The sequence below is a fragment of the Ipomoea nil genome, unplaced genomic scaffold (genome assembly GCF_001879475.1).
Source record: "Ipomoea nil cultivar Tokyo-kokei standard unplaced genomic scaffold, Asagao_1.1 scaffold1262, whole genome shotgun sequence".
Taxonomy (NCBI): Eukaryota; Viridiplantae; Streptophyta; class Magnoliopsida; order Solanales; family Convolvulaceae; genus Ipomoea; species Ipomoea nil.
In genome coordinates this window covers 787,118-813,446 of record NW_017617690.1, presented here as the reverse complement: position 1 = coordinate 813,446, position 26,329 = coordinate 787,118, and the positions used below count along the sequence as shown (strand labels likewise).

Sequence of the window (26,329 nt, the reverse complement as noted above, 5' to 3'; positions counted from 1 at the left end):
ACTTCACCTCCTCAGCTCTCTATTATTATTTAATACCTCCTCAGCTCTCTTTATTATTATTATTTAATACCTCCTCAGCTCTCTTTATTTAATATTGATTCCAACCGCTGCTCTTATCTCTAACTTCACCTCCTCAGCTCTCTATTATTATTTAATACCTCCTCAGCTCTCTTTATTTAATATTGATTCCAACCGCTGCTCTTTCGAAACCTCCTCAGCTCTCTTTATTTAATATTGATTCCAACCTCTGCTCTAACTTCATCTTTTCTTTATTTTCGAAACCTCTATTGAAACTTCATCTCGAATTACTTGAAACCTCTATTGAAACTTCATCTCGAATTACTTTCGAAACCTCTATTGAAACTTCATCTCGAATTACTTTCGAAACCTCTATTGAAACTTCATCTCGAATTACTTTCGAAACCTCTATTGAAACTTCATCTCGAATTACTTGAATTAATTTCGAAACCTCTTTTCAAACCTCAGCTCCTACTTCATCTCTTGGAACTGATTTAAGGCTTCTTTATAAAATTATAAGGAGTGAGTTTCAAACTTGAGACCTTACAGTTTATACATCAAGCTTTCATCCATCTCGGCTGTACAAATTATTAGTCATTGTAGCATTCCCCTTGATGTACTTCTTTCTTTCCATAGATGCTTGATCTTCAAGATAACTTCATGAATTTTGGTTTGCTTCTCGTTCCTTCGTATGAGATTCATCAGTATGACTTCTTCTTTGAGTTGGACGTGTGGACTTATTTAGTATACATATCATACGCATACATCTTCTTCTTCGTATTTTTCCCTTTCTTCATATTTGTTAATTTTCCTTTCATGGTCTATGACACGCCTAGACTTAACAAATAAAATTGGGGATTTCTAAAATACAATTTGGCATATCAAAATCTATTACAATATATTCCTAACAGTATCTCCACCTAAGAACTATGGTAACTAGTGTAAAGTTCCCATTTTAGTGACTGACACAAGAACCCTTTTCGCAGAAGTAACATTTTGCTAAACGAACTACGCCCGGAACACCCGATTGTCCGAACGACCACAATGTCGCTTAAACTTATGGCATTGTTGCCCAAACGACCACAATGTCGCTTAAACTTTCGGCCTTGTTGCCCAAACAACCACAATGTCGCTTAAACTTCCGGCCTTGTTGCCCGAACGACCACAATGTCGCTTAAACTTATGGCCTCGTTGCCCGAACGACCACAATGTCGCTTAAACTTATGGCTTTATTGCCTACACGTGTTTCTTTCCACTAAGTCCGACCGGCAATTGACCGACCGTCATAGCCGCTCGGACTCGGGGGGCTATACTCGCGTTTAGCTCGCGTTTCGTTCCCCTATCCGATAGTCCGACCGGCAATTGACCGAGCGTCATAGCCGCTCGGACTCGGGGGGCTATACTCGCGTTTATCTCGCGTTTCATTCCCCTATCCGATAGTCCGATCGGCAATTGACCAAGCGTCATAACCGCTCGGACTCGGGGGGCTATACTCGCGTTAATCTCGAGTTTCGTTCCCCTTTCCGATAGTCCGACCGGCAATTGACCGAGCGTCATAGCCGCTCGGACTCGGGGGGCTCGCGTTTATCTCGCGTTTCGTTCCCCTATCCGATAGTCCGACCGACAATTGACCGAGCGTCATAACCGCTCGGACTCGGGGGGCTATACTCGCGTTTATCTCGCGTTTCGTTCCCCTTTCCGATAGTCCGACCGACAATTGACCGAGCATCATAGCCGCTCGGACTCGGGGGGGCTATACTCGCGTTTATCTCGCGTTTCGTTCCCCTTTCCGATAGTCCGACCGGCAATTGACCGAGCGTCATAGCCGCTCGGACTCGAGGGGCTATACTCGCGTTTATCTCGAGTCTCGTTCCCCTTTTCGATAGCCCGACCGGCAATTGACCGAGCGTCATAGCCGCTCGGACTCAGGGGGCTATACCTATGGAAGTTATCGTTCACTAAGCTTGAACACAACAAACAAAAATTGAAATCGACAGATACAAAAATCGAAGCACGTAACCCGAAGTTCTAAGCAAAAACGAAACATAGAAACCGAGCGTTATAACTTAATGCTTGAAAGAAAAAGCATAAAATGAATAGTTGAATGCCCGGTACAACTGGGACCGGGCTCCCAAACAAAAACCTCCAGACAAAGATTACAAAATGCCAACCGAGGGCGGTCTAGCTAGCGTGATCCTTCCCGGCCGCGGACGGCTCATCCGCATCCGCCTCCGCATACGGCATCGGTCGGGGATCGACGACGCTTTCGAGCATGTTGGACAGGATTGTGTTGAGATCGTCGCCCTCAAACACTTCAGTCAGCGCCGACCTCACTTCCCGGTGTGTGTCCTTCTGACCGGAAGCGTATGCCCAGTTGCCGAACACCCACATCATGTCCTCGGCCACCTTGTGTTTTACGAACGCCTTGAAAAATGGCTCGGCAGTCGCGGAGTCTCGGTAGAGAAAGGCGGCCAGACCTTCGGGATCCTGCAGTTGTGAACGGAGGTCCTCGGCTTCTTTCCGGACCTCAGCGGTCTCCCCATTGGCCTTCTTGGCAATGGCCTCAGCAATCTCCCTACCATCCTTAGCCGCCTTGAGTTTCTTCCGCAGATCCTTCACCTCTTTCTTGAGGGAATCGGTCTCCGTCCCACTCTTCGACCGATAGTAAAGCGAGGTCAGCACCCGGGTGAGCTGTAACTGCAGAAGTTAGTCCAGTTTCGATAAAACAATAGCCGAATAACGAAAAAGGGCCTACCTGCACCAAATTATGAGCCCCTCACTCGGAGACCTGCTCCGGGGTCCACCCGGCCATGTCGTCTTCCGCCGGGAAAATGACACTCATCTTAGCCAGGGGATTGCCCGGCAAGTCGCCACCCGTCAATGAGTTCATCAGAGGAATCAGGTTAGGAGGACTCTGGCGACGCGCCCGCTTGACGACGCCGTCGGACTCCCCCACCTTCTCCTTGCCACGCTTGCTCGTGGCCTTGACGATCTGCAAGTCCAACCCGGTGCTTAAGGTCGGAGCCGCCTCGTCTACCCGGGCGGTCACGTCGAGGGGAACTGCGGTCGGAACCGAGGTCGTGGGCGTTACGGCTGGAGGAGCATCAGGTGCCGTCACCTTCTTCCCGCCAAGAGACGCCTTGGGACGGGGAACCTTGACCGCGGAAGGCGCCGTCTGAAAACCTCGACCGGGCTTCATACCTGCAAGAAAATAATACGCGTACAAGTTAAACAATTAGGAAAAAAGAAGAAGTCCCCTCGTCCGTGCGGATAATGTGCGAGCAGACCTTCCTGCTCGGAAACGGGAGCCGCCGGTTGCACGGCCACAGTCACCTCGGCGCGCAAAGGAACATATTTTTCCGGCAGACCGTACCTCGACGGCTCGAGACAAGCGTCTTCGTACTCGGTGGCCGACCGGAAGATAAGGAACTCGTAAAACTCTGAAGAAATCTTAGCCGCTGCGGCTTTCAGGGCCCGTGTTGGCTCGGGACGCTTACACGCGGTAAAATGGAGGGACCAAACCCTTTTTACCGGAAGCTCCCAGGGATACTCGATAGAAACAATCCGGTTCTTCCAACCCCGATTGTTCTCCGGCAAGTCCAGGATGTTACAATGATGACTCCGAGTCTGGGCAGCCAAGAACCCTCCTCCATACCGAGCCGCAAGCGAGTGGACCGAATACACAAAATTAAACAGGTCCATCGAGCAATCAAGACCGTGCAGGGCGCAAATTTGTGGGAAGCACGCTATGATCCGGTGCGCATTGGGACAAATTTGACCCGGGAGAACGCCGTAGTACTTTAAGAAGGCAAGGAGGAATGGGCTGAAGGGATAGGTCAGGAGAGTCTTCAGGGAATCGAGGTGCATCCCGAGCCAAAGCCCCTGCGTACGCTCTATGACTGTCCCCCGGGACCGCCGGGTGTTGAATAAAACCCGCCCGGGGCTATATGTGCACCATTTTAATAATTGAGGGGCAACATTTACACCACTCATAATTTAGGGGTGACATTGATAATTGACATATTATAAATGGACATTTTTTTACAATTTTCCATATTTTTTTTTAATGTAAAATTTGGTGTAATAGGTTGGAGATGGCATAATACTTACAAATCAATCATCAATGGAAGAGGTCGTCCACCATGTCCATAATACGTACTATGACTACTCCAATTTTCGCTCTAACCTATTAGCTGTAAAGTGTACGTCCACAAGACATAGACAATGACCCCTATGGAAATAATGGGAATGGGACACTACTACAACATGCATAAACAAATACATTGAATTCATTAAATTAAAATAAATTACATTTTCCTTTTTACTTTATATTATATGAGTTACTCCCAAAATTCTACTCCCTCATTTATATTCTCTAAGGTGGTAAATCAAGATTGGTTATTTTTATCATGTGGGTTCACAAAAAAATATTTACATCAAAAGCATGTTAAAGGGAATACAAGTTGAAAATTTAAAATGGGAGTACACCAAGTATTTTTCATATTATATTGCACTTTATCATGTACGTAATCTACTCATGTAAGCATAGGAATTATATATGTTAGCAACAGATAGACACAATCAAAGCAAACCTTATCATCTCATCTCTCTCTAAAAGTCATTCAGTCTCCACTGCTACAGATCGAGTACGGAGTGAATCATGGCCGACGCTATCATCTCCATTATTGTGGATCAGCTGTTCATCATCATCAAGGACCAAGCCCAGGAGCTAAGAGCAGCGTTGGGTGTGGAAAAGGAGATCAAAAACCTCTCATCAAAGCTCAAGAAAATCAGGGTGGTGTTGGATGATGCAGAGAAGAGAAGCTTCAAGGAAAACGACGTCAAGCTGTGGGTGGAAGAGATGAAAGACTTCTGCTACGATGTGGAAGATGTTCTTGACGAGTGGAGCACCAGAAATCGCAGACAACAGATGGAGAGGTCGTCCCAGGTTGCAGCAGCTCGGGCTGCAGGAAGCTGTAGCTCTTTCCTGCCTTCTTGTTTCCATTTCAAAAGGATTGTTATGCATCAAGACATTGCCAAGAAAATAAAAAATCTTGATTCCAGACTTGATCAGATTATGAAAGACAAAGATGTGTACAATTTTGTTGCTGTAACACACACTACACACATTTCTGGTCAAGAATCCAAGCGAGTGCCCAGTACTTCGAATGTGGATGCATCAGAGATTCAAGGTCGGAAATCCGATGCCAGTGCTTTAATAAGCAAGTTGCTTCAAGGTCCCCCTGGCCCTCTCGTCATTTCCATAGTCGGCGCGGGAGGGATAGGGAAAACTACCCTTGCTCAACTAGTCTATAACGATCAACAGATAAAGGCTCATTTTCCTGAAAGGGTGTGGGTTTGTGTTTCACAACCTTTTGACGAGATCAAGATTGCAAAAGCCATTGTTGAGTCAACCACTAAAAGCTCCCCAAATCTGTGTGAACTGGAAATGTTACTGAACAAAATCCAAAACACTTTATCTGAGAAAAGGTTAGATTACGTTCTATTAGAATAATGCTATGTTATATTTTGCTGCTGCACACAGTATTTTTCGGTTATGATCAGTTCTCTTTGTTTTTTTTTTTTTTTTGGGCAAGATTTTAGTTGAATTTATTTGTTTGAATTACTCTTTTCTTGTGTTTCTGTTTGTTGACTCCCGGGTATTGGAGATATTTTAGGAGTACGTAGATTGTCAGAATTTTGTTACTCTTTCATGTATAAATTGATCAATACAATGGTAGGGTGGAATGAATGTTATGTTCCTTTCCAAATGTCTGAGTGCATGTTTTTCTTTATAGGTTCCTACTTGTGTTGGATGATGTGTGGACAGAGGAGTATGCGAAGTGGGAGCCATTTAAGAACTGCCTCCTCAAGGTTGGAGTCCCTGGGAGTAGAATCTTGGTGACCTCAAGGAAAAACAACGTTGCAAGAATGATGGGAAGTGTGTATATGCATCGGGTGGAGCTCATATCCGACTCAGATGCTTGGTTATTGCTTAGCAGGATGGCATTTTACAATAGGCCGGAGAAGGCTTATTCTGAGAAACTGAAAGATATTGGTCAGAAAATTGCTCAAAAGTGCAAAGGACTGCCACTTGCTGTTAAGGTCATGGGAAGCCTGCTACAATGCAAAGATACCGAGGAGGAATGGCAATATGTTTTATCTAACCTGGATGATAAACTTTGGAAGATGGAGAAAGTGGAAACAGATCTCTTTCCTCATTTGCATCTAAGCTATGATGATTTAACCCCACAGATGAAGAGATGTTTCTCATATTGTGCTGTATTTCCCAAGGATTATGAAATAAAGGTAGATGAGCTCATAAGAATTTGGATGGCACAAGGTTATCTCACAACGACAAATGGTAGTGATCATAATCAAATGGAACAGAAAGGCCGGGAGGTTTTCCAGAATTTAGCAATGCGTTCTTTGTTCCAAGATTTTCACAAAGATTACGTGGATTCTAACATCATTATATCTTGCAAAATGCATGACATAGTGCATGATTTTGCTGAGTTTCTTACCAAAAATGAGTGCTACAGTGTTGATCGGCAAGAGGATAAGGTGAAGATTGAAAATTTACGTCACCTATCATGGCCGAAAATTGGAAGGCCTATGGATCTTGCTTCCATTTGTGATGTCTTTGGAAAACTTCGAAGCTTTTTTGCTGAAGACCTTTCTCCAGAACAACTTACTCCAAAAATGTTCAATGGTTTAAAATATGTAAGAGTATTGAGATTGTGTGGTTGTAAGTTGCGGAAACTCCCAAAAGAGATTGGAGATTTGCTTCAACTGAGATACATTGATTTAAGTCGGAGCAACATAGAGGAGTTACCTGATTCAATTTGCTTTTTGGATAACTTGGAAACTCTAAATCTTGATAGATGTATGTGTCTTTCTAGACTACCTGAAAGGATTGGAAATCTACGTCAACTAAGGAAGATTGTTTTAACACATAGCAATGTTGAGGTGTTACCTGATTCAATTTGCTCTTTGGATAACTTGGAAATTCTAGACCTAAAAGGATGTAAGTGTCTTTCTAGACTTCCTAAAGAGATTGGAAATTTGCGTCACCTAAGCAAGATTTATTTAAGTTGGACCAAATTTGAGGAGTTACCTGCTTCAATTTGCTCTTTGGATAACTTGAAAATTCTAAACCTTGACGGATGTAAGTGTCTTTCTAGACTTCCTGAAGACATTGGAAATTTGCGTTACCTACAGATGATTGATTTAAGTTTGAGCAAAGTTGAAGAGTTACCTGATTCAATTTGCTCTTTGGATAACTTGAAAATTCTAGACCTTGAAAGATGTGAGTGTCTTTCTAGACTTCCTGAAAGGATTGGAAATTTGCGTAACCTAAGCAAGATTTATTTAGGTCATAGTAAAGTTGAGGAGTTACCTGATTCAATTTGCTGTTTGGATAACTTGGAAATTCTAGACCTTGAAGGATGTGAGTGTCTTTCTAGACTTCCTGAAGGGATTGGAAATTTGCGTCACCTAAGGATGATTTATTTAAGTTCGAGCAAAGTTGAGGAGTTACCTGATTCAATTTGCTTTTTGGATAACTTGAAAATTCTAGACCTTGAAGGATGTGAGTGTCTTTCTAGACTTCCTGAAGGGATTGGAAATTTGCATAAGTTAAGATGGATTGATTTAAGAGGGTGCAAAGTAGAAGTGTTGCCTGATTCAATTTACTCTTTGAAGAAGTTGGAAATTCGACAAGGCAACCTGATTTGAAGATTGGCAAATTGGAAAATCAGTAAAGTTGAGGATCAGATTATTGTTTAGGGTGGGGATGTTGCATGCCAGCCTCGGGCTGAAGGTATGTTGAAGGTAATAACTCATCTGCAGCTTTGTTTGTACGTAGTTGAAGTGTTTGAGTGAGTAACTCCAAGGGGATAGATAGATGGGGAAGTTGAAGTAATTAAGTAACAGCAAGGGAAGGGGAGGTGTGAATTACCATTGAATTGAAGAATCAAATCCAATCTTCTAAAAGCTGTAGTTTTACATACAACTCACTCCATCTTTGTTTCCTGTACACATTCATTTCTTCATCATTAAGTTTATGCACTTCACTCATTTCTCTCACTTCTGCTCTGCATTCATGAATCTTGTTTATTGTATAATTATATATTTATATATATATTTTTAAAACAATTATATATTTACTGTGCGAGGAAGTCAGGTAAAACCAGCATTTGAATATGCGCAAACTCCTTGTTGAGGCCCTGCGAAACAGAGAAATAATGGTAAAATTTGTTTTATATTTGCAATACTGTAGGAACTAACACAGAGAAGAATAGGTTTACTGTAGCATTTGAAATAATTTATTGCAAGTTTGCCATATTTTTTCATCCTCTGTTTATTAACATTTTAAATGGTTTTATAGAATAATATTATTCTTCTTTTTCAAATGACATCCAAACCATCACTCAATTGAAGTACGTGTGTAGCTTACACACACAATATTCTAAGCTGTTGCATTATACAACATATATTCTCATCTCATCTTTTACCAAACTTGCTGTGTGTTGCTTTTGTATCATCTAGCTTCTAACATCGTTTTTATTTCATTTATATAAATACGGCAGCAACTTAGAAATAGAGGGAGTAAATCACAAGCTGGCATGTCTCAAAAACACCATCATTGCATGTATTAATTGAAGGCTCGGAAGAAGCAAGTACACACGTGAGGGCAACACCGCGTAATGAAGTCCCTCGACTATTGCGGATACTCATTCTGAGCGTACTCATTTTTATCAGACATTGATCATTCCTTCCTTCCTTCCCTCATTCCTGGTTACTTTATTTGTCAAACATGACACTATATTTTGTCATAATTAATTTTGATGTTTAAATATATTGCTATTTTGAAATTTAGTATGTATATTTGATAAGTGTTAATTTTTAGTAATTTTATGTGCACAATTAATATCAAACTCATATGATTTCATGTTAATTGGAAGCTGAGTATGTGCTTATTTGATTCCTTTGTGTCATCTTGACACAAATGCTTGTTCCTGGAGTAATGAGAGGTCAAGAAAGTTAAAACATGACATGACCCAGGAAATCAAAGGAACAAAGGAGATGAAGAAATATGCATTTTGAAGTGAAAAACATGGGTCAAGCTGGCATTCACTTGAGAGAAATCTTCCAAATTCTGGAATCATGAGGAAAATCTTAATGAGTTTGCTTTTCCTGTTATTGATTGTGAGAATTAGCATTTATAGTCTGGATTGTTCTTCTGTTTTCTCTCTTTTCTCCTTTACCCTAATGACGGTCAATAGACTCTGAAAAACCAAGTGCCTAATTTTTTCAATTCTTATCCTTTTCAAGGATTTCGGTGTTGACATCAAGGAGATAGAAGGAAAGCCGAGCTTTCTATACCTGTATTTAGATCTGGAAGCTGTGTTGAGATGGGACCGAAGCAGTACATGGAGGATGAACACATTCGAATAGATAATGTAGCTGATCGAGTATTTGGGAGAATTTGCCAGGACCTTTCTATGGGGTGTGTATCTTAGATAGCTTGATGCTTCTAACTTTTAGTGTTGGTGCAGTTTAATGTGTCCCTCTTCTCTCCTCGCTCAATCTCAATGGATTAGTTAATCAGTAAATGTGATTTGCATAATACTTCTTCTAGAGCTTTACTTCTCTGTGGAGTAAAATGGTGCTATCTGAGATATAATACCTATTTAGTGTCTGCAGAAGATTAATGAGAAATTGGTTTTATTCTTTTATTGGAAGGTTTTTGATGGGCATGGTGGAACGGATGCAGCATCGTTTGTTAGGAATAATATTCTGAAGTTTATAATAGAGGACTCTTGTTTTCCTATCTGCCTGGAAAAGGCAATGGGAAGAACTCTTTTTTGAAAGCTGATTATGCCTTTGTTGATGATAGCTCCGTTGATACATCATCTGGCACAACAGCACTGACTGCCCTCTTATGTGAACGGTTAGTTAGTCTGCATATTCTTACCTTTAAAAAGAATTGTTTAAATCTTTCATAAGATTGGATGACTGAAACATTATTCTATACTTGGTCAAAAGTAAAGGAACAATGATAAGGAAAATATTTGCTTTTGTTTGCCATGTGTATTTTATTGTTGAACAATTGGAGAATTCAAATGTTTCATTCACATACCTTGTGTCTCTTTTGGACTTTCGGTTTTCATTGTGAAAAGTATGATACATCATAAAAATATTTTAAATGGTTGGCTCAATGTGCGAATCTAATGGTGTGGTAGGTTTGTCTCCTATTATTACTCCATAGACTATCTTCTGATGGCCTGGCAATTAGAAGTCCGTTGCACTTTTCATTTTTCTATCAGGAAAGTTTATGCAGAATGGTAATAGTATACTACTCGTTACAGAAAATTGATAATTGCGAATGCTGGGGATTGTCGTGCTGTTTTGGGGAAACGAGGGAAAGCCATTGAGCTATCCAAGGACCATAAACCAGATAGCAAGTCTGAGAGACACAGGATTGAAAAACTCGGAGGTGTCATCTATAATGGATACTTAAACGGCCAACTATCTGTAGCGCGGGCATTGGGAGACTGGCATAGGAAGGCTCCAAAGGGCTCTGCCTGCCCCTTGAGTGCAGAGCCGGAGTTGCAAGAGATTATATTGACGGATGACGATGAGTTCCTAATCATGGGATGCGATGGTCTTTGGGATGTGATGAGTAGCCAGTGTGCTGTGACAATGGCCAGGAAGGAATTGATGATGCACAACGACCCCGAGAGGTGTTCAAGAGAGCTAGTTAGGGAAGCTCTCAAACGCAACACTTGTGACAACTTGACAGTAATTGTGGTTTGTTTCTCCCCCGATCCGCCACCTCAGATAGAAACGCCTCAAACACGAGTCAGGCAGAGCGCATCAACGGAAAGATCCAATCTTCTAAAAGGCGTATTAGAAAGCAACTCATGACAGAACTTTGGAAAAAGCGGAAGAAAGCCAGCAAAGACCACTGCTATGGAACATAGATCAGATCCCCGATCAATGGAGGTTTTCACCCCCTATGAGGCACCCGCGGTGCTGCTGCCATGATGCAAAGTTCCACTGTATGATTGTTTGAGTAGCTTCCTGTATTGGGATTTCTTGTATCTATTGAATCAATTTGCTATTTTTCTTCTTTATGTACAGATTCATAAACATATGATTTCTTCATCAGTTATGCAGTTCAGTTCACTGATTTGTCTCACTTCTACTCTGCATGGATCTGGTATCATTTTAGTGGATAGTAAATTGTGGATAGTAAATTGTAACTTAAGGGATGTGTAAGGCTGTGATTTTTTATTTTTATTTTTATTTATTATTATTATTATTATTATTATTATTATTATTATTATTATTTTGGTTTTGTTTTGTTTTAATTTCGGCATGTAGGTTTAGGCAGGGGTGGTATCAGGGACGGAGGGAGAAGGGGGGGAGAAGGGGGAGGGGGGGGGGGCGGCTGCCCCCTCACCCCACCCCCACCCCCACCCCATATATAGTATTTGTATGTATATATGTATATATAGTACATGTTTTAGTATTAGTATAAAAAAACTATAAAATGTTAACAAGAAGTGATTTAGAGAAGGTGGTAGAGCACATCTTTTGTAATAATGAGGTTAAGGGTTCTAATTGTAGCATCAACATATTTTTACAATTCTTTTTTAATAGCTTTTTTAATATTACACACACACTCTATAATAAGATGTGTAATTTATAATGTGTTTTCTATTCAAATTATTTTATTAATTATGTTTCATATTTTGTTATGAATATTTTTATAAAGTTTCGATATGTTTTATTTTTCGTTCATATCCAACAATATTTACAATTATATTTCTTAGGTAGTTTATTTATTTATTTTTAAATTATCTCTTTTATTTTAATGTTTCGCCTTTTCTAGAAAAATTTTCTGAATCCGTCTGTACTGTTTCGCCCCCCCTCAACCGAATTTCTGGCTCCGTGCCTAGGTGGTATGGTAAATGTATGTTACTTTTAATCTTTTTAATATTTTATATGGTTGTTACACATGATTTTGGAGAACGAATTTATTTTATTTTAAATCTTATTATTTTATGATGACAATCTTATGCTTGATTTTGATAAAACTGGATTTTCTTACTTATATACTCTCTTTCTTCGTGTGGATTCTATTTCCATTATGCTCTGAATTTTTTTCTCTACATTTTTTTTTATTCAACAATGGACGCAAGTTCATTTTTATATTTTTTTAATAGTATATTATTTGAGTATAATATATATATATATTTTTTTATAGTTGTGATTAGGGTTGACGTAATTCAGATCATCTGAACCAACACCCGAAACTCGAACTGAATTTTAAATTTTGGGTGAATCCAAATAATTATCGGTTCGAATATTATAAATTTTGGTATAACCGAATATAAATTCGGTTCGGATATCGGGTGTTAAAAATTTATCCACACCCGACCTGAAACCCGAACTAACCGAAATTTTATTATAAAACTAAAAATATAATTTATATATTTAGTTTTAAATGTATTTCATAATTGATAATACATTAATTATTAATACTTTTCTTATTTTAGTTTGATAGTATATAAAAATAAAAATAATAAAATAATTAAGTCATAAAAAAAAAACTCAAAATTGATAAAACAACATTTTGGATATATTCAAACTAATCCGAAATAAAATCAAAATAATTTCACCCGAATCGAACATATCTGAATTAAATTTGGTTCGGATATCGGGTGTCAAAAAATCACCTGAAATTTTCAGATATCCGAAATAAAATTCAGGTATCACCAACCGAACCGACGCCACACCTAGTTGTAATTGGCATATATGTAGTTTTCGCGAGAAATGTACTGGTGTGCATTATGGCCTTTGTAGGTGTACATTTGCATTGACGTCCTCATTGTTGGGTTTTCATTGTATGTATGCACCTCGTTGTGACTTAGTCTGCACTTTTTGTTTATGTGATGTGTGTGTGCATTGTAAACTTGGCGTGTGTACAATATAGTACATATGCGCGTGAATTGTGGTTTGTATCTATTGATGTTCTTGTGCACTAGTCAACATGTGAATCAACTGGGTTTTTTTTTTTTATCCCGTCTTCCTTAGCTTACTGGTGGTGGTAGTGCATGATGTGTATGTGTACATTTCAAAGTGAACGTGTGCACTATGCAATTTTAGAGTGTGCATAGTGTAATGTATAAATATAGCGTTTGTGCATTATAGTACTATTTGTGTGCATTTTTTTCTAATGTTGTTTACATTTAATGATGCGTTTTTGCACTAGTTAGATATGTGAATCAACTGAGTTGTTATCATTGTTTTCCTTGCTATTGATAGTGGTGCATGATGTGTTTGTGCATTTTAATGTGAACATGTGCACAAAAGCACAATGCAATATTAGAGTGAGTACAATACAATGTTTAAGTGTGCATAGAGCAATATATAATTGTGCACACGATTTCGACGATATTCTACGGGGTGCACACGATGTTATGCATGAGGGTGCACACTGTCACCCAGACAGAACTTTGGAAAAAGCGGAAGAAAGCCAGCAAAGACCACTGCCACGAAACACACATCAGATCCCCGATTAATGGAGGAGTTTTTCACCCCCAATGAGGCACCGGCGGTGCTGCTGCCATGATGCAAAGTTCCACTGTATGATTGTTTGAGTAGCTTCCTGTATTGAGATTTCTTGTATCTATTGAATCAATTTGGTACTTTTCTTCTTTATGTACAGATTCATAAACATATGATTTCTTCATCAGTTATGCATTTCAGTTCAATGATTTGTCTCACTTCTACTCTGCATGGATCTGGTATCATTTTAGTGGATAGTAAATTGTAACTTAGGGATGTGTAAGGCTGTGTTTATTTATTTATTTATTTTTAATTTCGGCATGTAGGTTTAGGCAGGGGTGGTATGGTAAATATATGTTAGTTTTAATCTTTTTAATATTCTTGTGATTTTGGAGAATGAATTTATTTTATTTTAAATCTTGTTATTATTTTATGATGATGATGATGTTATGCTTGATTTTGATAAAATTGGACTTTATTACTGATGTACTCTCTTTCTTTTTGTGGTTTTATTTTTTTGCTTTGAAATTTTTCTACATTTATTTTATTCAACCATGGGCTCAAGTTTATTTTAATGTTTTTAATAGTCTATAGTTTGAGTATAATATTTTTTTATGTTTGTGATTGACATATATTTAGTTTTCACAGGCAATGTACTGGTGTGCACTATGGTCTCTGTAGGTGTACATTTGCATTGTTGTCCTCGCTGCTGGGTTTTCGTCATATGTATACACCTCGTCATGTGTTAGTGTGCACTTTTTGTTTATGTGACGTGTATGTGCATTGTAAACTTGGCGTGTGTGTAATACATTACATATGCATGTGAATTGTGATTTGCATCGAATGATGTGCTTGTGCACTAGTTAATATGTGAATTAACTGGTTTTTATTTTTTTTTTTGTTTTTTTTTTGTTTTTTAATTTTTTTTGATCCTTTCTTCCTTACTGGTGGTGGTGGTGGTGGTGCATGATGTGTATATGTGCATTTCAACCTGAACATGTGCACAATGCAATTTTAGAGTGTGCATAGTGTAATGTATAAATGTAGCGTTTGTGCATTATAGTACTATGTGCTTGCATTTGTTTTTAATGTTGTTTGCATCTAATGATGCGTTTTTGCATTAGTTATATATGTAAATCAACTAGGGTTTTATCATTGTTTTCCTTGTTGTTGGTAGTGCATGGTGTGTATATGTGCATTTTAATGTGAAAGCGTGCACAATGCAATATTAGACTGTGTACAGTGCAACCAACATGGTTGGCGTGGTGATTTAACACCTTGTCCTTAAGCATGAGGTTGGGGGTTCGATCACCACCCATGTGAATGGAGCAAACCATTTGGCCAGTCCCCTACCACTTAGTGTGCTGACCGTTGGGACGGATGATTAGTCTTCTGGTTATCGGCTAGAGGGATACCAGTGTGCACATGATGTTATGCATGCACACTGTCACCCAGAGAGTACAACACAACACCCCATTTTGTTGTCCTGTGCTCCACGTGTTTGTCTTGCTAAATTAAAGTACCAACATTAACAAAACAATCAGATTTTCTTATATTTAATAATATTAAAAATAATTTATTATTTAATAATATAAAAACTCCTAATTTGTTGCTGTCTATACCTATTTCGATGAAAGTTTAAAATTTTGCTTAGATAGATTTGTCCCTTAATTGATATTTATGAGTGATTTAGATTGATGATTAGACGTATGAATTTAGAATGTTGACTTTTAATCATATATGTTGATCACTTATTTTCTATGGCTACAATTTGTCTACAGTTTCTATTATTTATACCTATGATGCTAAGTCTCAAATTGGTTATGTTATGAATTACTTTAATGTCCTATATGAGGACAATAAAGCTTGTGTTGCACAAATGATAAATGAGTTTATTTAATAATATTTGATAGAGCATATATAATGTCAAGATGCTATCCACGTGAGCTCTATAAGAGTCATGAGATTGTTATGAAGAATGTTCTCCGTAAGAGTCACGAGATTGTTATATATAATGTTCTCTCTAGTGACAATCTTGAAGATTGCATTATATCCTTTTTTTTTTACACTCTTTTTGAAACAATGTTTTTATTATACTAGTATTTTTACCCATGTGATGCACATAATGGATTTGTTATAATATATTAAGAATATTTGGATTGATATACAATTATTTAAATAATAACATCAAATACAATATTGTATAGTGCAATTGAAGATATGGTTTGAATCGTTTGATGTTATCATTGCTTGAATTAATAGTTAATGTGTAGATGTACGCATGCGGTGCTGTAACTTTAGAGATTTTTATATATCATTGTTTAGGATTTTTATAAATTGGGCAAATGTGCTCGTTTTCTAGCAACTTAGTTATAGTAATCAATTGTTATCCTAATTCATTGGTATAAATGATATATTTTTGTCTAGATATATAGCAATTTTGTCATTTTGGAAAAAAAAAAAAATATATCATCAATTTTATTTACATATTATTGAAAACTTCTTTGTAGACGACATTGGTAGTCGCAACACAATCTTGCCCATCCTTGTCTAGAGCTAACACCTTTAGGCAATCAAAATGGGTAACTCGGGCAAAAGCCACCTACAATTGTCTGTGATTAAAGACTCTTTTTTTAGCAATAACTCACGTACCCAACGTGAGTTAGTGTTTGACATTGGCTTTTGTTGATAGTCATGGCATATGCAAACATCAACGGGAATATTTACGCTGGAATTTGAAGGATAATCTCGTATCGAAAAGAGCGAGAGACATTCGGGAGATAAGAACTTTGGTTCCTTCATGTGTCCCATTAACTATTCTTGCTTCGACAATGTGATCTACCAATCTTTTGATGATGGTTCGCGTCCCGTTACAAACACCAAGAGAGTGGTCTACCTATGTTCCACAATAACATAACAGGTGCAACGACCTTTAATGTCAATGAATGATTATGAAGACCCGATAATCTCAAACTATTTAAGAATCCAGGAGTGTGTACTTCTAATAGATTTTCACTGTCTGATTCTACTTTACACAAAGAGTCACAACTTAAATATATTCGTCCTTCTGCAGTATTCATGTCGCACATGTACTGATTAATTATTTTGATAACTGATTCATTGGAACTTCCTTCACTCTCAGAACTAGATTATATTTGAGTAGATGAGGAGGTTCGAGAGTTTACCTCATCATCGTTGGCCATCAGGCATAAATCATTTTCATCTTCCTCTCGGCTAAACAGACACATGAGTCCTTTTTCAGCTTCTGAACTTTCGCTATCTGAGCTGGAGCTTGATGTGCTCTCTTCGGGTTCAGCCACTTTACGACCATTGATTTCCTTCTTCTCTCGTGCCGTGACTGATTGGACTCTTGTCGTGTGTTTCATCTTTTTTATTCGGGTGCATCATTTCTTTCGGTCGGAGAGCTTCTGCTGGATTCCTTGTGCTGGTATTTGCGGACAATGGGATGGGGACAGTTTTCCTTGAAGTTTCCCGGCTTTCTGCAATTGTAGCATAGCACCTGAGCTTAGCTTCCTCCGTCTTCATTTTCTTGGGATAGGACAATATTTCTGCTTGCCTTCGGTTTGAGGAACTTGGGAATGTTTGCAGCTCTTGAAAGTTGTTCTTTCTTATGAACCTTTTAAACTTTCGCACAAATAAAGCAAACTGTTCGTCAGATAAAAATTCAGATGGGTTAGAAGTTGACCTACTTGAAGTAGAAGTTTGTTGACTAGCTGCAAGCGCGATATTTCTGGTTTCTGGTTCCTCAATTTCCTTGGGCTCATTCTCGAACTCATAAGCTTTGAGACCGCTGATGATTTTAGTCGTTTGAGTGGATTTCAGATCTCGATGATCTCTCATAGCGGTCACTTTCATGTCCCATGCTTTCGGTAATCCACGAAGAATCTTCAGGTTGATCTCCTTCTGAGTTGGTTCTTTGCCAAGGTCAGAGATGTCTACAAGAAGCTTTAGTAAACTGAAACTCCATTTCGGCGATTGTTTCATTTGGAAGCATCTTGAAGTCTTCAAATCTCATCATGGAAATGGTTAGCTTGTTGTCCTTTTCCTGTTCACTCCCTCACCTAGATTCATGAGGGTATCCAATATCTCTTTGGTTGTTTTACACTTTCTCACTCTTGGAAACAATGAATCGTCCAGAGACTTATATAGGATGTCATGCGCAACGTTGTCAAGGTTTGCTCTCGTCTTCTCTTCTGAAGTAAGCTGAGAGTTAGGTTTCGGAATCATTACTTGAGGATCCGCTCCTTGAGCTGCTTCTTGCGTGTTCACCATTGTTATCACAATGGGTTCATCTTCAGTGACATCCCACGTCTCATCATGGATGGCCGAAAGATGTGCATGCATTCTCAGTTTCTAGTCATCAAACTTAGATAAGTTGAAAGCAAGAGGTCTAGACCTATTTCCATGATCTTTTTCCATTTTTATAAAAATGTGCAAAGATCAAAATTGAGATTTTAAGATTTTTGAGAAGGGTTCTACTAGGCAGTAAATGCAAAGCGTTTACCATTCAAGGCAACTGCTCTGGTACCACTTGTTGGTCCCGGTAGGGTCGAAAGATAGTCTAGAAGGGGGGGGGGGGGGGGGGTGAATAAACTATACTCGAATTTTAGAAACAATTCCTTTCGGAAGTTATACGAAGCGGAAAAATGTATGTTTGTTTTAAATTAAACTTTGCACAATTTGATTATGGAAATCTTAGGGTTTAGTTAATATGAATGCAATGCCAGATAGATAGTTAAGCGAAATTAATGAGAGAGTGAGAGAGAGATTTTTATAGTGGTTCGGCTGTTAACAAAGCCTACTCCACTCTTCTTTCACAACTCGTGAAAGGGTTTGCACTATCACTCCTAGTACAAACTAAACAAGCTAGTCTCCTTAATCACTAAGCCTGACAACTACTTGTGTAGATTTTTCAACTCCTCGAGTTTAATCCGCCTCTATCAACTTCTTCTTCAGAATTGAGGGTTGGAAAGAATTGATGTTGTTCTCCAACTCGTGAAATCTTCGATTACAAAATGCAAGATTTCTCCGTGTTGTAAAACTTGAAGACTAGATGATCTCTCTTTTTAAAACACTTCACAACAACACACTGGTTTGAAAGCATGTAGGATGACACTTTAACAAAAGCTTTTGTAGATAGAGATTGAGTGAAAAACCAGCACATTCTTCAGTGGTGAAGAGGGGTATTTATAGGTGAGGAAAAATTCATCCGTTGGAGGTAGATGAAAATTCAAACCTATTAACCAGTGTGTAATAACCACTGGGCATGAAACATTTAATTCGGGTGTACTGTGTAGCCGTTGGTGGCAAAAGTTGCTTGTCCTTTTGTCCTTTTTCACTGACAAGGGTACTAATCATTTAATGCTTTTTGGTTTTTGTGAATATCGATCCTAGGACTCCATTTGTCTAGGATGATTGCCCAGCTTTGAGACATAGACAAGCATTCTTCGTGTAAAGATTGTCTATTCAAGTCTGACTTCGACTTCTTGTCTCGGGAACGAAAGATTATCATATTCTTTCGTCTTTCTTCTAGTCAAGTGATCTTTCTTATCATTTGACATTTACACGAGAGTTAGACCCTTCCATGTTTCGGTCTAAGTTGCTTTCTCGGCCTTCTCTTGTTCTTGTATTCTTCAGGTAGACCTAATTTTCTAAACACAACTCATATTCGTGTAAATGTGCTACTTAACCGAATCACATGGTGAGTTGAGACTGCTTTTATCTAACACGAAAGATGCAGTGTATCGAAAGTAAAAAGAGGGGTCTACAATCCTAGTTTGGTATCATCAAAATCTAAATACATCTGTTTCTAACAGATTTGTTATAATATTTAAGAATATTTGGATCGATATACAATTATATAAAGTATAACAATGAACATTATATAGTGCTATTGATGAAATGAGTTTGATCGATTATGTTTTCTGATGTTATTTCTGCTTGAATTCGAGCAAATAATTGCCAATTACCGGTGTACGAACAAAATAAATTTTTGAAATGGAATAGTCCATCAACTTATTATTATTCTTAACTTTTTGCAAAATATTTTATAACCTTATAATTATGTGCATTTTGTTTTATATTATTATTAAAACAATTAAATTAATGTACATTAAAAGGAAATCGTGATTTTTTTATTTTTATTTTTTTGTAATAACAATTTGTAAGAGAAACAGTTTAAATATGTCTCAGTCATATATATTGGATAACTTTACTACATAATAATACTTTAATTACTCTTCAGCGCGTAATATCAGTAAGCATATTATAATCCATCATGTCACTTTTAGTAAAAAATAAATTAAATTTTACTGATTATCAATGGTCATCAATATTGCATTATGAAGACTTAATTTATTTTAATATAAAAATTGTTAGGACATATTTTATTTCAATTATAACTATCTTCATTGATACTCATTTTTAATGCGGACTATTACTTTTATCACAAGTTGAAAATACTCGATTTGATTATATCGAAAGTACTCTTTAATACCTTTGGTTTCTTCCAAAAAGGGTACAACCATGGAGACATGGAGTTCGTTGTTGGATTATACACGCAGAGATAGAAGCGAAGTAAGGCCAACTCCAACGGAGCGCCATTTTGGCGCTGGATTGTCTCCAATGAAGGCGCCAAATTGGGCACCATTTTGGCGTGAAGCTACAGTGCAAAAATGGTGTAAGCCATTTGCATTCCACTTTTGCCCTTGGTTTTTTATTAATTCTTTTTGTATCCCTATTTTGTTTTTTAGGGATTTACATATTTTATTAAATACATAAACATAAAATTTGAATAATTAAAAATACATTATACCATTTGAAAGATCTCATCAAGACGATTAAAACAAGCCTAATATTACACACACACACACACACACACACACACACACACACACACACACACACACACACACACACACACACACACACACACACACATATATATATATATATATATATATATATATATATATATATATATATATATATATATTAAAAATTAAAGTACATAAACTAAAATTTTCATAATATTCAAATGAAAACATTCGAAATTAAACAAAATATACGTAGAATTAATAGTTTCCAAGATCACCCCGTCGATATGTTTGCTCGTTAAGAAAATATGGAAACAATATGTTAATTTTGAAAATTAAATGTAATAATTGTTATATGTTATATTATTGTGGAATAAAAATATTATTTGCATTAAAATTAAATTTTATAATAAAAAAATTAAAGTAAAAAATTAAAATTTTAATTTATGAAAAAACAAATTATTTTAGTGTAGAAATAGAATTTGGTGTAATAGATTGAAGATGAATAAAGTTTTGTATAAAAAATATGCTGGGAATATTTCTTATAATGTAAAATTTGGTGTAGTGGGTTGAAGATGGCCTAATACTTACAAATCAATCATCAATGGAAGAGGTCGTCCACCATGTCCATAATACGTACTATGACTACTCCAATTTTCTCTCTATACTATTTATTAGCTGTAAAGTGGACGTCCACAAGACATAGACAATGACCCCTGTGGAAATAATGGGAATGGGACACTACTACAACATGCATAAACAAATACATTGAATTCATTAAATTAAAATAAATTACATTTTCCTTTTTACTTTATATTATATGAATTCTACTACATATACTCTCAAAATTCTACTCCCTCATTTATACTTCCTGAGATGGCAAATCGAGAGGTTATTTTCATCATGTGAGTTCACAGAAAAATGTCTACATAAAAAATATGTTAGAGGGAGTACAAGTTGGGAGTTTAAAATGGGAGTGCACCAAGTATTTTCCATATTATATTGCACTTTATCATGTACGTAATCTACTCATGTAAGCATAGGAATTAGGGTTTTTGACTGAAATGGGCATTGGGAAATGATTGTGGACAATAATTGGAAGTCAAATTTTTTTTGACAAGAATAGGAAAAACGAGTTTGGGAAAAGCGATTGTGGTCAAAACCGCATTTCCCAAACTCGTGTGGGTCACATTCATACTCTACGGACAACCGCATTTGGGAAATGCGGTTGTCGTATAATATACGACAGCCGCATTTCTCAAATGCGGTTGTCGTATAGACATAGCCGCGTTTGAGAAATGCGGCTCTCGTATATCATACGATAGCCGCATTTCCCAAATGCGGCTATGGTATTTCTTTATCGCCGGCCACCGGCCGGCCGGCGATAAGCCAACGTCATAAACGCGTTTGGGAAATGCGTTTTTCGAAAAACGCATTTCCCAAACGCAAATTTGTCCTTGGCGGGCCGGATATTATTCTAATGTTTTGCTACATACATCCCTTTTTTCTGGACACATAATATTTTTCCAAATTTTGCGACTCTAATGTGCGTGTAGTTATCTGAAAGTCTTCATTTACATATTTATACTTTTTTTTTGAAGTTGAGTAGAGTAGACTAGAGTTTTGATTGGAATTTATGTGTGTATTAAACTACACATTACGAAATTTAATTTGAGGACACAATACATAACAAGAATTTTAAGGGCGTTTGTAGTATGTAACTGCAACATAATATATGCATCTAATTTGTGGTTTTTAAGAAAGCCGTAAAAAACAAAGCATAAAATTTTGTATATGCACGTTTCATGATATAGTATTTAATTAAAAATTTATGCGTAATGTTAATAAATAAATTGTCGATTACATGGCATATATAAATTATATAATACATGATTACAATTTACATAGTTTGAAATATAAAATTTCATAGTTTTTGACAGACTAATATTACACATTTAATAATATTTTACATAAATAAACAAATATTCGTTACAAATTTCACAAAGGCAAACCCATGTGGGAGCGTATTACTTGTCAGCTTACAAAATCTGGGCGACGCCACGAATGAATAATATCCCATTCAGGCTTTGAATTGAAGGAGTATGTCTGCGGAATTCTGAGGCTGTTGTCCACGACGAATAAATAATCTCCCTTTTGGATTTTGAATTGAAGGAGTATGTCTGCGGAACTGTCAGGCTGCTGTTCTGACAAAAGAACTACTCCTCGTTTTCATTGGAACTTTGATTGAGCATTTTGTCAACGTAACAACAACCTAGCAATGTAAAGTGAGAGTTATAGAAAAAAAATTAAGAAGTGGTTGTATTAAAAATTTAGGATAATTTGGTCGAAACTCACCGCAAATCCAACAATTCCGTGCATAACAAGAGCAATCGATTGTGATTGTAATCACAAGCACTTGCTTTAACCTCAAACCCAACCAATAGAAGGATAGCAATGGCGGAAGGAACCTTTCCCTTCCGAATCGCTCAAAACTCTCATCTCTCGGGTTTATACGCATCCGCGAGATTTAATTACATGACATTCAACATTATCCTCCGTTGTATCAGAGTGTGATAAAATTTCAAACATTTTGAGAAATTTCCAATCAAAAAATAGAAATTTACAACTCTGAAATTGAGAAAAATACAACATGTAATTCAACATGATTAAATATCTTGTTTCAATTCACGAATGCAGAGGGAACAATTTATAGTCCAAGATGTATAATACATCCAAAAAAATTAAAATTCTACATTAATTAAAATCACATGAAGTGTCAGCCGTGAGATGACAACGCATGGGTTGTCATCTCAGGGCTGACAGCCCATGTGCGCTGTCAGCCCAGCTGACAGCCCTATGGGCTGTCATTTCGATGGCAGCCCCAGCCCATGTGGGTGTCATAATGAGATGTTATCTCATTATGACAACCCATGTGGGTTGATTCATGCATTGTTTTTAACCGTGTAGTGTGTTGAGTTTTTTGAAGTGTGGCTTTTACAAGGTGCGCTGTAAAAGTTTGCATTTTGAAACTGGAGTTAATTAAAGGTTAGTGTATTATAGCATTTTTTATTTTTTAAAGTTTATTTTTGATAGTTTGTAATGCATTTTTTATCATAGTTATACCTGATATGTATTTTTTTTTTTTTTTAGGAATTACCTTAAGGAAAATGGCAGGTATGAATTTCACTTCTTTATATGAAATTATTTTTATTGTAATTATAATTTTATGATGTATGAGATTTTATTTTCTATAGGTAACCAGGTGGTTTTGTTGATATGTCGTCATCCTGAACATGAAGGTCATAGAGATGATGTGGATTTCAACATTGCTCCCCAAAATGTCGTGTTCGTCTCTGCAACATGTTCGTTCGAGCAGTTAGTGTCCGAGATAAAGAATTGTGTTCAAATTGGAGACAATGTTGGTGAGATATTGTTATGGGAAAAATTTCAGCCAAATCAATCTCTGGGTGATGTAGTTTATCCATTTCCAATAACCGATAATCAGACGTGGTCATATTTTTTGGGGGCTATGTCCACGTTTGGGGCGCTAGTGGTTTTTGTGAAACTTTCACTGCCTTTCCATTCAACATTGAATCTGAATATTGTTCAAGGGGGTACTAGCGTTGACCGCACGCCAATTAGAACATGTGAAACACGAAGGCGTAGTGTTGGTCGGTCACGACAAAGCACGCAAGCAGAGCACATACAGATAGTACCAATGGATCATCTTATTTGTGACGCAAATAATGCCATTTTAGACGAAGAAACAAACACAAGTGGGGATGAATGTTTGTTTCCTTCCGATGATGATGACGACCCTGATTATGAGCCCGTTGAAGAGGTTGAATCGTCTGCCAACACGTCCATACATGATACGGGAGCTCGTCCGCAAGCACATGATCCAGATTGGTACAATGATTATACAGCATACGGGAATGCTTTTCAAACTGCTAGTTCGTCCATTGGAGTTGGAATGGTGTTCGACAGCTACCGACAGTTAAAGAATATGGTGGCACAACACAATCTTGACCAACATACGCAGTTTAAAACGGCGACCAAGAAGAGCAAATATTGGAAGGCTACCTGTTTATATCCCCAACAGTGTGCGTGGATGATAAGTGCTGCGCAGATTCAAGATTCCAATGGATTGAGAGTTAAAAAGTTTCATAATATCCACGGATGCCGTGTGGATTATACGGAGGGCGGAGATGACTACAACCTTACCATTAAAGTGATTTCGGAACTAATTTTGCAAAAAATTGCAGATGATCCGCGATACAAAATTAAATACGTCATCGAAGATGTCAAGGCAAAATGGGGTATTCGGGTTGATTACAAGAAGGCTTGGTACGCAAAGGTCATCGCGTTGGAGACGCTGTATGGAAAGTGGGATGAGTCCTACAACATATCGCCACAAACGTTAATGGCCATACAGCAAACAAATCCAGATTCCGTTGTTGATACTGTGTACATGCAAACGGCAATCCCGAATGAGTTCCGATTTAAGTATGTGTTTTGGGCATTCAAACCCGCAATTGAAGGGTTTAAACACTGTTTACCCGTACTTACGATCGATGGGACGCATTTGTACGGAAAGTACAAAGGACACCTTCTATTAGCAGTAGCTATAAATGCCAACAAAAATACATCCAGTTGCATACTCAATTGTTGACGCTGAAACAGGAGATAGTTGGAGTTAGTTCCTGAGATTGGTGGTTGAAAATGTTTTTGGCGATTTGGAACACATTTGTATTATCTCGGATAGGCATGGTGGCATCGACCATGCATTTCGGGAAGTACCTGAACTGGCCGAGCCGCGGGTCCAGCGTCGATACTGCCTCCGACATTTGTGGTCAAATTTGATGACCAAGTTTAAGAACAAGGAATTAAAAAATTTGTTTTGGCAGGCCGGTTGTGCTATGGATGTTCGGGGGTTTGAGGCTGTAATGAGTATAATTCGGGCAAGTGATGAGGCGGCATATAATTACTTGATGGCAATCCCTGCCCGGTTTTGGGCCCTAAGTCACGATGGGGGATTTAGACATGGATTGATGACGACCAACAGCTCGGAATCTTTCAACAACAGTCTAAAGCGTTGTCGTCTTCTGCCCGTCTCGGCTATAGTGAAGCTAACGTACGAAAAAGCTGCTTTAATGTTCGCCGAGAGGCGTACAACTGGACTGGTAATGCAACAAGGGGGGTTGCAATGGCCACGTAATATTCTCGATGAGATGTTGAAAAGGGAAAGCCACAAGTACCGCGCCATTGTAAAACGCCATGACGACCTTGACGGTATTTATTCGGTTGCGATTGAAGGTGATATAAATAGGTACGGGAGGCCGAACTTCGTGGCGATTAACATCAACGAACAGGTATGTAACTGTGGCCAGTGGTCTGTGGACGGACTGCCATGCATTCATGCACATGCGGCATGTCATTACGTTGGTAGAGTCCCCGATGGTATGGTTCCGGATAAATATTCCCTTGCTAAGTATCTCCAAACTTATGAAGGAACCATCATGCCTTTATTGTCTGAAAATTATTGGCCAGTCCCATCCTTTACGACGTTGCCCCCAACAGTTCGACCTGCTGCTGGTCGACCAGGTCGTCGCGAAAGTACAAGAATTCCAAACGAAATGGATTTGAGGGGAAAGCGTTGTAGTGTTTGTCGTTCAGCAAACCACGATATTAGACGATGTCCACGGTTGCAAAGGGATTAATGTGTAATATTAATGTACGCTCTGAGCTCACATCGGTGTCTTTCGTTGTTATGTTTAAATACAAGAAATTGGCCCCCAAAAAAAAAGTTTCATCCACTCAAAAGAAAAAAAAAATAGGTGACTTGTCATTCTGACTAGTCACCTTGTTTGCTGACAGTGTACAACTGATAGCAA

General features: G+C 38.0%; 1 pseudogene; it reads left to right on the top strand.

Moving 5' to 3' along the window:
- Positions 1-11,224, top strand: part of LOC109184440 — a 96,390-nt pseudogene extending 85,166 nt beyond the window's left edge.
- The last annotated feature ends 15,105 nt before the right edge of the window (positions 11,225-26,329 follow it).